The following is a 13,060-nucleotide window of genomic DNA, read 5'->3' as shown; positions in this document are numbered from 1 at the left end:
TTTTGCTATTTGAGCAATAAGATAACTGATTATGGCGGAAATATAGAGGATATAAAAAGGAGACTGGCAATAAAAACAAAATCGTTTTCGGAGAAGAGAAATATTTTAGCATCGAACATAAATTTGATTGTTAGGGAGACTTTTCTGAAGATATTTGTCTGGCTTGCAACCTTGTCAAAAAGTGAAAGGTAGACTTTAAACAGTCAGACAAGAAGAGGATAGGAAATTTTGAAATTTGTTGCTAAAGAAGTGTTGAAGATTGGATTGGTAGATCGAGTAACTAATGAGTAGGTACTGAGTCCATTTGGGGAAATAAGAAATTTGTGGCATCATCTCTGTTGGGGTAAGGGTGGCTTCAGCTTACTTACTGAGATAAACTGTAGTTATTTCAATTATTGTTCTTTGTCCGTTTTAAATTGGCTTGTGTAAGTGAAGCTTGTTTAAATTGATATTTCTCTTTTCTTAAAGACTGCTTATGTAAGAATAACTTGCTGTTCATTATTTTATACCACGTGCAAGATAATATTATGGTTTTAATTATCATTCTGATTGTTGGCGTATTTGGAAATACATTTGTAATTTCTTAAGGAAAAATGTAGTGCTCAGCCTGGGTTCGCCCTTCCTCGTTTCCTATCCTTTGTACATCCTATGTTCAGACATTTAAATTATAAAAAGTGCCAAGTTAAATTAGTACGTTTTTCGCAACAGAACAATGACAAGAGTGTGAAGTACATAGATAAGTTCGTAATATGAATTAAAAACACGAAATCGCAACCCAGGTTTCGAATCGGGCCGGTTCCATACGAGAATGATATCAATAGCAACTTGTAACTGAAAGCTGTACAACGGCGTCGTTTACAATGATAAGTTCTTAACGCAAAGTAAAGACAGAAACAGTTGTCAGTTGTCCCAGTTTTCGAACATGACTGGTTCCAAGGGTTTGGGGAGTGGGGGAAGGGGAGGGGGGCGGGGAGAAACCCATGCAACTTATAGGTCAAAGCTGCTGGATGACGGTATCTTTCAACTGTTTGCGACCAGGTGACACTTATGTACATCGAAGTCAGTGAAATAGTTACACTTGCAGGGAGAGGGTAGCCCCTCACTCTTGTAAAAGACCCCTTATGCGGCCGAAAGTTTGGAACACGCCAGTATGACGTGGTTCAGATCTGCCACCGCCATTGTGTTCTGATTACAGAGTTCAAGATCGATGATTTTCAACTGGTGTAGGTCGGCGAGGTACACCCGTGTCCCATCTTAACGCGGACGAGAGAGGTCACATTACGCCTACTAAGCTGCATCGAGGTGAACCATAGCCGAGAAGAGATGTCGTATTCGTATGACCTCCAGGTGGCCGCCCTTGTAGTGCCGCGGTGCGTGCTATTCGCAGTTTCAGTCGTGATAACAACTTTCTTGACAGTCGAGCTGAAATCCGTATAGGGGATCGGTGTTGGGCGGATCAGCCCATCTGTAAAGCTCCTCCTAGTGATGCGGTCGACAGTATCGTTTATGGAGAATGCCATGATGCCCTTTTATCCAAAGCAAGTGGACGTCAATGCCCAATGTCCGTGCCACATCCAAAAAGTGACGTAGATTGTAGCAGTTACGCAGATATGAAGAGTCTAGCAAAGTATAGACCAGCGTGTCGAGTAGCAAGGCAGTCCTCGATCAAAAGATCACAGCAACAACATTCCTGCCAGTCAGGAATCTCTTCATGAAGTTTGCCCCCTTACTTAATATTCACGCCACACACTCAGGCCACTGAAAATTCTTCATAAAATTTTGGTGACACGCATAAGAAACAGTTATTTTTCTTCAGTTGTACACAGACGTCAGAATCGTTCATATGTGACTAGCAAGCGGGGAACAAGAAGTCAACAACTGAAGACGCGACCACGCTATGGGCGGCAGCAGTGGACGGTCACTTGGTTGACCCAGCGCGCTGGCCCGTCCTCCGCCCTCCAGCACGGACGCAGGTCGCAGGACGCGCCACCTGGCGCCAGTGGCCTTGAGTCCTTCTCCTTCCGCTTCTCCTTTCTTGTTCCGTACAAAGCCCCCCGGCGTCTCGCTGTCCTATTCACTCGCCGCTCAGCTCTGAAAGGACCCCGGGCCACGCTCTGGCCCGCAGTGGGCTTGTTTTCCTCGAGGCAGCCGAAAGCTCGCAAGCCTATCACAAAGAATTTATCTCTTTTGCGAGAAGAATGGCCCAGCTGATTATCGGAAAATTCGAGGGCTCCGTGACAATCATTGCACAACAGGGGATGGAAACATCTGGTTGTCCCGTTGTGTTTACCTGTTCCGAGGGATCTGGTAAGGCACTAACGTTTCTGATACCAGTTGTACCCAGGAACCACAGCCACGTTGTTTGTAGAGAACTGTCGATTGTGATACTGTAACATTAGAACCAAAACGTGAAAACTCTGACAATACAAATACAACAGAACATCTTAGCAGATTTATAAAGAAAAATTGAATTGGAGGTACATTGGAATTACTTTTGAAATCAGTTATCAACATATTTTTCAGTCAACAGCACAACAGTGCGGGTGGGGAGTTCGTTTCTGCATTGTTTACATACAAATAAAGTGAATTAATGGTAGAAGTGTCACAAAAACCCGTTAAGCTTCGATCGAAATTTCACCCGCATCCTCTGTCAATCATTTTTAACATAGTATCTAACTGCGCTGTCACTTCCTCTCAATGGATTAACAACCTTTTGAATGTTCTGTATAAAATGAGCCAGGACTATCCTCTCTGCCTATGCTAGTCTGCTTTTTAAATCCTCCTTGCTTCGTCCCTCACGAGTGATTTTGCTTCCTTAACTTCGTCTAATTCGTGATCACCAATTTTGACGTCATGTTTCTCGCTATTCTCATTTCAGAAGCCTCTCATTAACTTTTTCTTCTTCCGGTTTACTCTCAGTCCATATTTTGTTTTCATCAGACTGTTCATTCCATGCAACAGATCCTATAATTCCTGTACTTATTCTTATCTGTGAGGATAGCAGTGTCATCAATGAATCTTGTCATAGATATTCTTTCACCTTGAATTGAGGGGCTTGGCGCAAGAAGGAGGCAGCTCCACTTTTTGGCTCTATTGAGTTGAACATTCTATCACATACAAAAAAAAAAGCCCCTTCGTTTGGTGCAAGAAAGAGGCAGCTCCACCCACTAGTTTCGGAGAAATCCAACAGTTGGAGCTGCATGTCCTCCGAGTTTGCATGAAAACAGAGGCAGGTCCAGGAGCTGCCTCGTTCTTCCCCCAAACAATAGCAGGAAGGAGGTTGTGTTACGTATTGTTCAGCAGAACGGTGTAAACATCGCGCGTTTCATGTCACTGAAGTGGATCAGACATTTATTTTCCACTTCGTTAATACGTTGAAGAAACTTTTTGTAAAGAACCCTTACGTATCATTATCGAACAAGAAAAGAGGAAAATATTTAATCACGAAGTACAAAATATTCCTCTATGAACAGCCATACATCGGTAAAGGGATTATTCAATGCAGTGCGACCGTAGGGATGACTGTCTTCGATAATGCGCAAATTTGCAACCAAGGACCTGCGAGTCTCATAACAATGGACAACCTGCATCAAGCTTGCCGGCCGAAGTGGCCGCGCGGTTCTGGCGCTGCAGTCTGGAACCGCGAGACCGCTACGGTCGCAGGTTCGAATCCTGCCTCGGGCATGGATGTGTGTGATGTCCTTAGGTTAGTTAGGTTTAACTAGTTCTAAGTTCTAGGGGACTAATGACCTCCGCAGTTGAGTCCCATAGTGCTCAGAGCCATTTGAACCATTTTTTGCATCAAGCTTATGATTGTCTCCTCCCGCTTAAAGGCCAAAAGTTTAAAGATGTCAAAGAGCTAGCCAGAAAGTATGTTTAGGGCAAAATGAAATGTGGTTTTACGACCAGTTGATGTCAAATGCTTCAACCGATCCTGAGGTGACTGAAGGGAGCTAGAAGACTGAAGAAAAACTGTAGAATTAATGTATTATGCCAATAATGTTGTACTTCCTTTATTAATAAATGTTTTTTAAACTGAAATATGATTAATTATGAAGAAAATGGTTCGCAAGAGAGCTTCTGTAAAGTTTGGAAGGTAGGAGACGAGGTACTGGCAGGAGTAAAGCTGTGAGTACCGGGCGTGAGTTGTGCTTCGGTAGCTCAGTTGGCAGAGCACTTGCCCGCGAAAGGCAAAGGTCCCGCGTTCGAGTCTCGGTCGGGCACACAGTTTTAATCTGCCAGGAAGTTTCATATCAGCGCACACTCCGCTGCAGAGTGAAAATCTCATTCTGGAAACATCCCCCAGGCTGTGGCTAAGCCATGTCTCCGCAATATCCTTTCTTTCAGGAGTGCTAGTTCTGCAAGGTTCGCAGGAGAGCTTCTGTAAAGTTTGGAAGGTAGGAGACGAGGTACTGGCAGAAGTAAAGCTGTGAGTACCGGGCGTTGAGTCGTGCTTCGGTAGCTCAGTTGGTAGAGCACTTGCCCGCGAAAGGCAAAGGTCCCGCGTTCGAGTCTCGGTCGGGCACACAGTTTTAATCTGCCAGGAAGTTTCAAGAAAATGGTCCTACAAAGAATTTTTCATTCACTTTGGAGCAAAACGGAGGCAGCTCCAAAATTCAAACACTATTGCACGTATCTGAGTTCATGCATTTGTGTGTATTCTCGTCAGTAGTATTAGATTCCCCATAGCCTAAAACGAGGCTGACTACTTTTTCGTTTTTGGTGAAAACTGAATTTTTAAAACTATTTTTTTTTAATTTGCCACAAACTGAAAAAAGTGGAGCTGCCTCCTTCTTGCACCAAAACCTTCAATTTTAATCCCAATCTTGAACCTTTCCTTTATTTGCGTCATGGCTTCCTCCATGTATAGATTAAACAATAGGAGCGTAAGACTTACATGCTTTTAGTCCACGAACTTCGTTCTTGGCCATCCAGTCTTATTGTTCATTTTTTTTGTTCTTGTATGTATTGCATATTACCCATCTTTCCCTACAGCTGACATCGATTTTGCTTAGAATTTGAACATCTTGCACCATTTTACATTGTCGAACGCTTTTTCTACGTCTACCAATCCTATGAGCAAATCTTGATTTTTCATCAGCCTTGAATCCACTATCAAGCGAAATGTGTGAACTGCGTCTCTGTTGCCTTTATCTTTCCTAAAGCCAAACTGATCGCTATGTGAAAGATCCTCAGTTTTCTTTTCCATTCTTCTGTACATTATCCTTGTCAGGAGCTTGACTATATTATGAACAAAGCTATTTTCATTTCACACGGGAGGTTCTAAATGTGGTGATAATTGCGATGAAGTGAAAGTTACAGAAAAACACGCAGGCTATTACAAGTCTTTGTACTATTGAGGTTATATTTGGTATTCATAAGACTTAGAAGACAGCCTGTCATTTTGGCAAGAATAATATAAAAATACCACGAAAATTACTGTTACAAGTGGTTGAAAATGCACTTCATTTCTATGCCTACAGTAAATGCGTATATTAAAAATATCATACAACACAAATAAAACACTTATAACAAGACAGTAGAACCTGGGCATGTACAATACGTGAAAAAATATTGCAGCTGATTTACACAATGTACGTATATTAACCAGAACACATTTTTCATGTTACATCAACAATCTTTGCATGAATACAGTAACACCTTCCCAAAAAAGCAGATGAAGTGCCTGAAAATAATGAATCAGTAATAATATGTAAAAAAACTAGGCAATAGATCATCAATTTTTTTCACAACACTATTACTAATACACTTTTTTTAAAAAAATTGCTCTTTCAGTTATTCTAACACTGTCCTGCATACGTTATAATCTTCTTTTAATATTTTTTTTCTTTTGTAAGTGAAAACATAACAACAACAACCTCTACTGCACCCAACATCCTTCGCAATCTATTTCCCACATTCTAGTTTATGTCTACCTCTGCAGCGGTATGCTGTACTGCCACTTCAGTGAAAATTAGAACGTCGTTGATGACGACCTAGAGGAAGGTCCACAAACCTGTCCCTGGTTATGAAAATATTTTATAGATAAATTCATCCCATATTTTCCTTCTGCACTCCACATTTCAAATGCTGTCACCTTCCCATTATCCATTTTTGCCATATTCCACATTTCATTTTCACGTGAAAGGGGTCTGGTGCCCTGGTAAGATGTTGGTCTCGTGTTCTAGAGGATGGCCGTTCACATCTCCTGCGACAACCTAGTTAGTTCGTTAGTTATTTACGTGTTCTATAGATCATTTGAAATATTCTTTTATAAAATGATGTGGAACGAGCCATTTTACAGCATATATATTTATGATTACTGCTAATACCAATGAACAAGATGTAACTTTATTACTACTCATGCAACTGCAATCAAGAACAAATTTTTTTACAAACCACCAGTTTTTAACAATAAGTTAGTTAATAGAATAGGAGTTGTCCAGGAGTACTGATTTTAAGTTAGATTTAAAACTTGCTTCGCTATCTGTCTGAAATTTTATGTTGTTAGCCAAATGATCAAAAATTTTTATTGCTAATATTGAACTCCTCTGTGAGCTTCTGACAGCTTTAATAACGGCTAATAAATGTCATTTTCCCTCTAGTGTTGTATGTATGTACATTACTGTTCTTCTCAAATTATGATGGATTATTTATGATGAATTTCATCAGCTAAAATACATATTGTGACTGCACAGTTACAATGCCTCGTCCCTTGAAGAGGTGTCTACATGACGTCCATGGGTGAACACCTCATATTATTCTTACAGCTCGCTTTTGTTCAGTCTATACTTTCTTTCTAAGTGACGAGTTACCCTAGAAAATCATTCTGTATGACATTAATGAGCTGAAATATGCAAAATGTATCAGTAGGACGATACGTTTGTTTCCAAGATTAGTAATTATATGAAGAGCAAAAGTAGTTGGAGCTCAGCAACAAGCTTCTTCCAGCAAAAATTTTCATTAATATGTACACCCAAAAATCTGGAGCGTTTTGCCATTGTTACTGATGCCTACTCATGTGCTACAACAATTGTTGGTATAACTCTGTTGAACAGAAATGAATGCAGTTTTTTTTTTTTTTTTTTGTAATTTAGGGAGAGTCTGTTTTCTGAGAACCAAGGCTTAATAATTCTTCAAGAAACATCATTTAATAACTCTTCTGTTGCTTTATCTGTAATGGTATTTTTATAACATTAGTATCATCTGCAAGAAGTACCAATTTTGCTTGTTGAATGTTAAGTGGCAGGTCATTCACAAGTATGACGAACAGGAATGGACCCAGAATTGAACCCTGTGGAACTTACTTTGTGAGTTTTACCCCAGTCACTAAATTTCCTTCCTTTCTAACATTGGCCAAATCATTCAGAGCAATCTTTTGCAGTTTCATTGTCTAGTATGATTCAAACTAGCTGTGTGTAAATCCATCAATTCCATAAAACTTGAGTTTTCTGAGAGAGATCACAAAGAATACAACTGGTAATACATTATTATTTAAGGCTTGTACTATTTTGTAAACGAATATGTAAACAGCATTCTCAGTCAAGCAACTATTCTTGAATCCAAACCATGATATGATTAGTAAATAGTTTCACTTAAGTTTGTGACTATTCTTGAATATATCACTTCCTCGATTATTTTGGAATAGGATGTCAATAAGGAAATTGGACGACAATTGTTTAAGTCTGCCTTGTAACATTTCCTGTGAATTTAATTCATAATTGCATATTTTAACATGTTCGAAAAAATTCCCTGTGCTAACGATGCATGGTATATGACACTAAGGACATTATTTATTAAGTTAGAACAACTTTTCACAATTCTGTTTGAAACTCAATCAACTCCACAAGAGCTTTTGTTTTTTTCAGAATTTTTGTAATTGTATTAACTGCAGTGAAAGATGTTGATGTTAATTTTAGTTGCTTGAAATTTTGTGGAATGAAATTTTTGATACATTCTATTGGTTCTTCAACTGAACTATTTAATCTTGTATTTGCAGCTAGATTTAGAAAGTGATTGTTAAAAGTACTTGACTTGTGAACTATCATTCATAATATTGTCATTTAGTTTGTTATGGATTCTTGTACAGTGACAGGTTGTCCTGTCTGTTGTTTGACATTGCCTCATACAGTTTTAATCTTATTATCTGCATTATTTGTTTCCATCAGTGAGTGAATACTTCTGGACATTTCAATGACATTCTTTAAGATACTACAGTACTTTTTGTAGTATACAAGTAATGTCAGACTTTGACTTATTCTGACCCTTACATAAATCTCTCTCTTTCCCTTATGTTAGATTTTAATTTTCTTGGTTATTCACAGCCTACTTGTTTTTTAATGGATCTTGTGGGTAATTTTTTAGGGAAGCAACTTTCAAATATTGACACAAAATTACTATGGAATAAATTGAATCTGACATTAGAATCTCTTTCTACATATACATCATCCCATACCACCCTTCTGAGCTTACAATTAAAACACTGTATCCTGTTCTCATTAATAAGCCTCACTGCTTTATATGAACCTGCCTCTGAGTTGTAAGGTACATACTGCTTATTTCGATAAATTGTGCATTATGATCAGACAGTAAATTAGCAATTGATAACACATTTATTGTTTCAGGCTGAGCACTGTCTGCAAAAATGTTATCAGCCAGTGTCCTAGTATTTTGCCGCACATTTAGGGTTTTCATGGTTTTCCTAATTCACTTAAGGCGAATGCTGGGATGATTCCCTTGAAACGGACACACTCAACTGTGTTTCTCAAACTTTTCTAACACAAGCTTATGCTCAATGTCTAATGACTTCAATGTAGATGGGAATTTAAACCATAACCTTCCTTCCTTCTATTATTACGGCAGTAATGACCAAACTAAACAACAAAGATCTGTTGTCTTACCACTGAGATATGTTAATATTTCACATTAATGTAGGTCTCAACTGAATTTTTTGAAAATACATTTCCCTTCCGACTGCCATGATGAAAAGTTATTTGTAAGCAGTTATATCGAATCGTGCATCAACGGATCATTAGAATTTTGAAACCCTCATATCGAGGGTGGTTCATTAGCCCAACGAATTAAATTAAAGGACAAAGCGTGTGGAATACACTGTAAAGTGCTGTTAGGGGCAATAAAATGAAAAGGAAGCAGATGGTAAAAAGTAAGTAAACTGTTCATTATTTCAAAATTTATTGCCATACTGTTAGTAAATTTATCTCCTTGTGAGACAAGACGGTCGATGTCTTCATGCAAACACGTTTGCAGTTGCCTGCGGAACCATGATTGTATCTAGGCCCGAAAGATGTTGCCAGGGTTGTTTCGGGTGTGCCGCAGTGGTTTCCCTGCGAATGCTTTACACATTCTCGATATATTCCAGATCTTCTTATTTTTCCATACTTCTGGTTCCCTAAAGAAAGACTTTCGTGGACGTCGATTTGCTCTGGACGAAGAAGTGCACGCCTGGGTACCATCAGGGTTCAGTAGGCAACCACAAACATTTTTCCGTGAAGGCATTGACCGTTTTGTCTCATAGTGGCATAAATGTATTAACTGTTATGGCGATTACTTTTGAAATAATAAATAGTTTACTTACTTCTTTCTCATATGTCTCTGCCCCTTATATTTTCATGGTCTCCTGCTAAAATGCAATGTATCTCCCACTTACAGCACCCACTAGTCAGAATAACTGGAAGTGACTTCCAGTGTTGGGGCGTCGAATTCAATTAACGTACGCGAACTTTCGGAACGAGAGAACAATTTTCAAGCAGTAATCGTTTTCTTCCAGCCAAGTCAAAGTCACGCCGACGTTCTTCCGTCCAAATAAGCAGTAATCGTGACCCATCAGAGACGGATACCAGTCTCGAATCAGAAGCAGTCTAGTTTCGATTATGTCAACCAAATTCATTTTTTTTCCTGTGGAGTACTATTGTCTGCAAAGGTTCAACTATCTTTCATTTGCTTTAGAATACCAAATGCAACATGATTCTCTGAACTGATAGGAAAGACCCGAATTTGGTTACTTCATGATTTATAGCGTTAATGTACTGTTCCAGTATACCTTTTCTCCCTGGGTTTTCCTCCAGCAGGGACAGCGACGAGAAGGTTACACTAACTGCAATGCCCAAAGAGATATTTAAACTACCATTTTACCCGCGCTCTGTATGCAAATGCAACAGGAAGAATGCCTAAGAAGTGCTACAGTGAAAAGTACCCTTTCCTATGTACTTTACAGTGGTTGCCAGAGTAAATATGCAGACACAGGTGTAGACCCCTGTTAGTCTTGACGCACTGTCGTAATTGACATTAGCAGCACGCGTTGTTTCACACTATACGCGATAGGAATTTGAAATAATGCAACACATCTTCGCTACAAAGGCGCTCGAAGTGTCACAAAATCTCTTATCTCCCAGCTACTACCTCCCTGAGTCTGAGAGGCTATTGATATCCCATTCTGCCTTTCTGAAAAATGGTCCATTTTACTCGCGAAAGCGCTGAGCGAAATACCAAGAATATGTCATTCGTCATCTATCCCCGCTTCATGAATACAAAATTGTTGCATAATGAATTGCCTATCCCACATGAATATTTTTTATTATTATCTTATCGGCAATCACCCCCCATGAACCATGGACCTTGCCGTTGGTGGGGAGGCTTGCGTGCCTCAGCGATACAGATAGCCGTACCGTAGGTACAACCACAACGGAGGGGTATCTGTTGAGAGGCCAGACAAACGTGTGGTTCCTGAAGAGGGGCAGCAGCCTTTTCAGTAGTTGCAAGGACAACATTCTGGATGATTGACTGATCTGGCCTTGTAACAATAACCAAAACGGCCTTGCTGTGCTGGTACTGCGAACGGCTGAAAGCAAGGGGAAACTACGGCCGTAATTTTTCCCGAGGACATGCAGCTTTACTGTATGATTAAATGATGATGGCGTCCTCTTGGGTAAAATATTCCGGAGGTAAAATAGTCCCCCATTCGGATCTCCGGGCGGGGACTACTCAAGAGGATGTCGTTACCAGGAGAAAGAAAACTGGCGTTCTACGGATCGGAGCGTGGAATCTCAGGTCCCTTAATCGGACAGGTAGGTTAGAAAATTTGAAAAGGGAAATGGATAGGTTAAAGTTAGATATAGTGGGAATTAGTGAAGTTCGGTGGCAGGAGGAACAAGACTTCTGGTCAGGTGACTACAGGGTTATAACCACAAAGTCAAATAGGGGTAATGCAGGAGTAGGTTTAATAATAAATAGGAAAATAGGAACGCGGGTAAGCTACTACAAACAGCTTAGTGAACGCATTATTGTGGCCAAGATAGATACGAAGCACACACCTACTACAGTAGTACAATTTTATATGCCAACTAGCTCTGCAGATGACGAAGAAATTGAAGAAATGTATGATGAAATAAAAGAAATTATTCAGATAGTGAAGGGAGACGAAAATTTAATAGTCATGGGTGACTGGAATTCGAGTGTAGGAAAAGGGAGAGAAGGAAACATAGTAGGTGAATATGGATTGGGGCTAAGAAATGAAAGAGGAAGCCGCCTGGTAGAATTTTGCACAGAGCACAACTTAATCATAGCTAACACTTGGTTTAAGAATCATGGTAGAAGGTTGTATACGTGGAAGAACACTGGAGATACTAAAAGGTATCAGATAGATTATATAATGGTAAGACAGAGATTTAGGAACCAGGTTTTAAATTGTAAGACATTTCCAGGGGCAGATGTGGACTCTGACCACAATCTATTGGTTATGACCTGTAGATTAAAACTGAAGAAACTGCAAAAAGGCGGGAATTGAAGGAGATGGGACCTGGATAAACTGAAAGAACCAGAGGTTGTAGAGAGTTTCAGGGAGAGCATAAGGGAACAATTGACAGGAATGGGGGAAAGAAATACAGTAGAAGAAGAATGGGTAGCTTTGAGGGATGAAGTAGTGAAGGCAGCAGAGGATCAAGTAGGTAAAAAGATGAGGGCTAGTAGAAATCCTTGGGTAACTGAAGAAATATTGAATTTAATTGATGAGAGGAGAAAATATAAAAATGCAGTAAATGAAGCAGGCAAAAAGGAATACAAACGTCTCAAAAATGAGATCGACAGGAAGTGCAAAATGGCTAAGCAGGGATGGCTAGAGGACAAATGTAAGGATGTGCAGGCTTATCTCACTAGGGGTAAGATAGATACTGCCTACAGGAAAATTAAAGAGACCTTTGGAGATAAGAGAACCACTTGTATGAACATCAAGAGCTCAGATGGAAACCCAGTTCTAAGCAAAGAAGGGAAAGCAGAAAGGTGGAAGGAGTATATAGAGGGTCTATACAAGGGCGATGTTCATGAGGACAATATTATGGAAATGGAAGAGAATGTAGATGAAGATGAAATGGGAGATACGATACTGCGTGAAGTGTTTGACAGAGCACTGAAAGACCTGAGTCGAAAGAAGGCCCCCGGAGTAGACAACATTCCATTGGAACTACTGACGGCCTTGGGAGAGCCAGTCCTGACAAAACTCTACCATCTGGTGAGCAAGATGTTTGAAACAGGCGAAATACCCTCAGACTTCAAAAAGAATATAATAATTCCAATCCCAAAGAAAGCAGGTGTTGACAGATGTGAGAATTTCTGAACAATCAGTTTAATAAGCCACAGCTGCAAAATACTAACACGAATTCTTTACAGACGAATGGAAAAACTAGTAGAAGCCGGCCTCGGGGAAGATCAGTTTGGATTCCGTAGAGATACTGGAACACGTGAGGCAATACTGACCTTACGACTTATCTTAGAAGAAAGATTAAGGAAAGGCAAACCTACGTTTCTAGCATTTGTAGATTTAGAGAAAGCTTTTGACAATGTTGACTGGAATACTCTCTTTCAAATTCTAAAGGTGGCAGGGGTAAAATTCAGGGAGCGAAAGGCTATTTACAGTTTGTACAGAAACCAGATGGCAGTTATAAGAGTCGAGGGACATGAAAGGGAAGCAGTGGTTGGGAAGGGAGTAAGACAGGGTTGTAGCCTCTCCCCGATGTTATTCAATCTGTATATTGAGCAAGCAATAAAG

Source organism: Schistocerca nitens, chromosome 4 (genome assembly GCF_023898315.1).
Source record: "Schistocerca nitens isolate TAMUIC-IGC-003100 chromosome 4, iqSchNite1.1, whole genome shotgun sequence".
NCBI classification, from domain to species: domain Eukaryota; kingdom Metazoa; phylum Arthropoda; class Insecta; order Orthoptera; family Acrididae; genus Schistocerca; species Schistocerca nitens.
This window is presented reverse-complemented; position numbering follows the sequence as displayed.